Genomic DNA, 3921 nt, shown 5'->3' on the forward strand with positions numbered 1-3921 from the left:
TATTTTGCACAAGAAGCGAAGGAGATAAGGAAGAAGACCGATTTGGCACACTGCAGCGAAGAGGAAGCATATATTCTTATGATTCTTATTTCGTTGTAACGTTGGATGCTAGTTTTCTTGCTTTGGCTTATTTACTCTTGTGACGTACTCTGTTTTAATATAATTAGTTTAGTTATTATTTCCTTGTGTTGTTTATCATGATTTCATATGAACCCATGATGGCGATAAGTTCTATTATGGGCTAATCGTGATCATGGGGTTGCGACGGATTTATTATGGAATTCTTTAGTTAATTGTTTAATACTTTAGTGTGTGATGATTGCATGATATCTAGTATTGGTTGTGCGTATTCGTCTTATGTGCGTCGCGAACATATAAGATAGGGTGTTAATCTCTTGTGAAGCGACGGTGGATCTTGAGATTTAGAACTTGCCATGCTAGCATAGGTTCATGTACGTTCTGCATGATTAGTGGGTAATTCTAACAGTTTTATTTGCCCTATGTAATCAAAAGGAATAACTTGTGCTTAAATCGTTGTGTTGTCAATTTCTGTAGACATATAGGAGCTCAACATAATTGATGACTATTCAACTTCTATCTTAATTGTGGATGTTTGGTAGAATGGTATTAGTACAATGAAAGTTGGCTTTTATCAGTTTCGTGTTATTCGATTAATGTCATCACTGTCACATGCTAAAGGTAATAACAATGGCTATAGAAGGAAGTAATAATGAAGTTGTGATCTTATGAGTGTTTTATTATTGATAAGTTGAAGTGTTAGTTAAGTGGTTAATTATAGTTAATATTTAATCAACAATTTTAAGTGTTATTATCTTAACATTGAGAAGTAATCATACATTGGTGAGTGAGTTTAATTAGACAAAAACTTAGTCTGAGTCTCTGAGGGAACGAACTAGAAAATATTCTATATTACTTGCGAACGCGTATACTTGCGTGAATATTAGTGCGTGATTTCGCCTTAACAAGTTTTTGGCGCCGCTGCCGGGGACTCGGCATATTTGTTTAGTTTATGTACTTACCATCATTGGTCATTAGGACTCAGTGATTAGGACATAGTAGTTACTTACTCTTTTCGGTTGTGTTTCAGGTACTTTAGCAAGCGTTTATGCAAACTCGTTCTCGTGCTCGCAAGAGGACCTCAGATACAGCTGAAGAGAAAGATGAAGTTCTTGATACTCCGGAGAAGTTAGATTTTGAGGATTCGGATTCAGGAACTGAGCAGAAAGAACCAGTAAACATGGGAGATCGTATTGTTCATGCTGATCCAGCTCTTATGGATTTTTTTCGGCCTAAAATTGATGACATTCAGTCAAGCATCCTTCATCCGGCTATTCAAACTAACACCTTTGAAATCAAGCCGGGCACTATTCAGATGGTGCAGAATTCTGTATCTTTTGGAGGAGCGGCAACTGAAGACCCCAACATGCACATAAGGAATTTTGTCGAGATCTGCAGCACTTTTAAGTATAATGGCGTGACTGATGAGGCTATCAAGTTGAGGCTTTTCCCATTCTCACTGAGGGATAAGGCTAAAGACTGGTTACATTCTGAACCAGCCGGGTCCATCACTACGTGGCAAGATCTTGCGCAAAAGTTTCTGGTGAAGTTTTATCCAATGGCAAAGACTGCTGCTATGAGGAGTGCTCTTACTCAGTTTGCGCAGCAACCTACAGAATCTATGTGCGAGGCTTGGGAACGCTACAAGGAAATGTTGAGAAAATGTCCACATCATGGAATGCCGGATTGGATGGTAATCACTGGTTTTTATAATGGTTTGGGGGCCCAATCTCGGCCCATGCTCGATGCAGCAGCTGGAGGCGCCTTATGGGCTAAAAGCTATATTGAGGCGTATAATCTTATAGAGACAATGGCTGCAAATGAGCATCAAAACCCAACTCAGAGGATGACGTCAGGCAAGGTAGCAGGTATTCTGGAAGTTGATGCAGCCACCGCTATTGCAGCCCAGCTCCAAGCGCTATCAATGAAGGTTGATTCTTTGGCTACGTATGGAGTTAATCAAATAGCTATGGTTTGTGAGCTTTGTGAAGGTTCTCATGCTACGGATCAGTGTTCTCTTGTCAACGAATCTGTTCAGTATGTGAATAATTATCAGCGACAACAGCAGCCTGTGCCAGCGACCTATCATCCTAACAACAGAAATCATCCAAATTTCAGCTGGGGGAATAATCAGAATGCTATTCAGCCACCATATCAGCAAGGAGTAAGTAAACAGTTTAACCCACCTGGATTCCAGCAACCACAGCAGTATGCTACAAGGCAATCATATCCTCAACAGGGAAGTGCAGCTGCACCTACTAGTGCTGATTTTGAGGAACTTAAGCTGTTGTGCAAGAGTCAGGCGGTTTCTATCAAGACCTTGGAAAATCAAATCGGTCAATTAGCCAATGCAGTGCTCAATCGTCAACCTGGCACTCTTCCCAGTGACACGGAAGTACCAGGCAGGAAGGAAGCTAAAGAGCAAGTCAAGGCTATTACCTTAAGGTCTGGAAAAGTAGCTGATGCTGAAAAGGCAAAAGAAGTCGAAGCTGAAGTTAGAGATGAAGAATCTAAGCAAAAGGAGAAAGCGGCAGAACCAAAGAAGATTACTGTTGAACACACTCTGCCTGAGGCTAATACAGGGGAGAAACAGCTCTATCCTCCACCACCTTTTCCTAAGAGATTGCAGCAACAAAAGTTGGATAGACAGTTCGGGAAGTTTCTGGAGGTGTTCAAGAAACTTCACATCAATATACCTTTCGCTGAGGCTCTGGAACAAATGCCTAGTTATGCGAAGTTTATGAAGACTATTCTTTCAAGGAAGGTGAAACTGGATGACCTTGAAACCGTTGCTCTCACGGAAGAATGCAGCGCGGTTCTGCAACAAAAGTTACCACCAAAACTGAAAGATCCAGGAAGCTTCACCATTCCTTGCACCATTGGCAATCTAACTTTTGACAAGTGCCTTTATGATTTGGGAGCAAGCATTAATCTGATGCCGTTGTCGATCTTTAAAAAGCTGGATCTGCCTGATCCAAAACCCACATACATGTCGCTACAATTGGCGGACCGTTCCATTACTTACCCAAGGGGCATAGTTGAGGATGTGCTCGTCAAGGTGGATAAGCTCTTCTTTCCTGCAGATTTTGTTATTCTGGATTTTGAGGAAGATAAGAAGATTCCCATAATCTTGGGGAGGCCTTTCTTGGCTACTGACCGTACTTTGATAGATGTGCAAAAAGGAGAACTTACAATGCGGGTCCAAGATCAGGATGTGACCTTCAACGTATTCAAGGCAATAAAATTCCCTACAGAAGATGAGGAGTGCTTAAAAGTGGATGTGATTGATTCTGCGGTTACTTCGGAACTCGATCACATGCTAATATCTGATGCATTGGAAAAGGCCTTAGTGGGGGATTTTGACAGCGATGATGAAGATAGCAACGAGCAATTACAATATCTGAACGCTTCTCCATGGAAGCGAAAGCTCGACATACCATTTGAATCTCTGGGTACTTCTGACCTTAAGAATGCTGAAGGGAAGCTCAAACCATCAATAGAGGAAGCACCTGCCTTGGAGCTAAAACCATTACCTGAACACTTGAGGTATGCTTTTTTAGGTGATTCATCTACGTTACCTGTTATTATTTTAGCTGACCTTTCAGGTAGTGAGGAAGACAAGCTCTTAAGGATTTTGAGAGAATTCAAATCGGCTATAGGATGGACCATAGCAGACATCAAGGGGATAAGTCCTTCATATTGTATGCATAAAATTCTGTTAGAGGAAGGTAGTAAGCCAACTGTGGAACAGCAGCGAAGACTGAACCCGATCATGAAGGAGGTGGTGAAGAAAGAAATTCTGAAATGGCTAGATGCAGGCATCATTTATCCTATTTCTGACAG

At 41.3% G+C, this 3921-nt stretch overlaps 1 non-coding gene across 1 annotated transcript; it reads right to left on the bottom strand.

Moving 5' to 3' along the window:
• Positions 1-1651: 1651 nt before the first annotated feature.
• Positions 1652-1758, bottom strand: LOC141698844 (small nucleolar RNA R71). The gene has a single exon (XR_012565343.1). It is a non-coding gene; the product is annotated as a small nucleolar RNA R71 (small nucleolar RNA).
• Between the last annotated feature and the right edge of the window lie 2163 nt (positions 1759-3921).

This window comes from Apium graveolens, chromosome 11, assembly GCF_009905375.1.
Source record: "Apium graveolens cultivar Ventura chromosome 11, ASM990537v1, whole genome shotgun sequence".
Classification (NCBI taxonomy): domain Eukaryota; kingdom Viridiplantae; phylum Streptophyta; class Magnoliopsida; order Apiales; family Apiaceae; genus Apium; species Apium graveolens.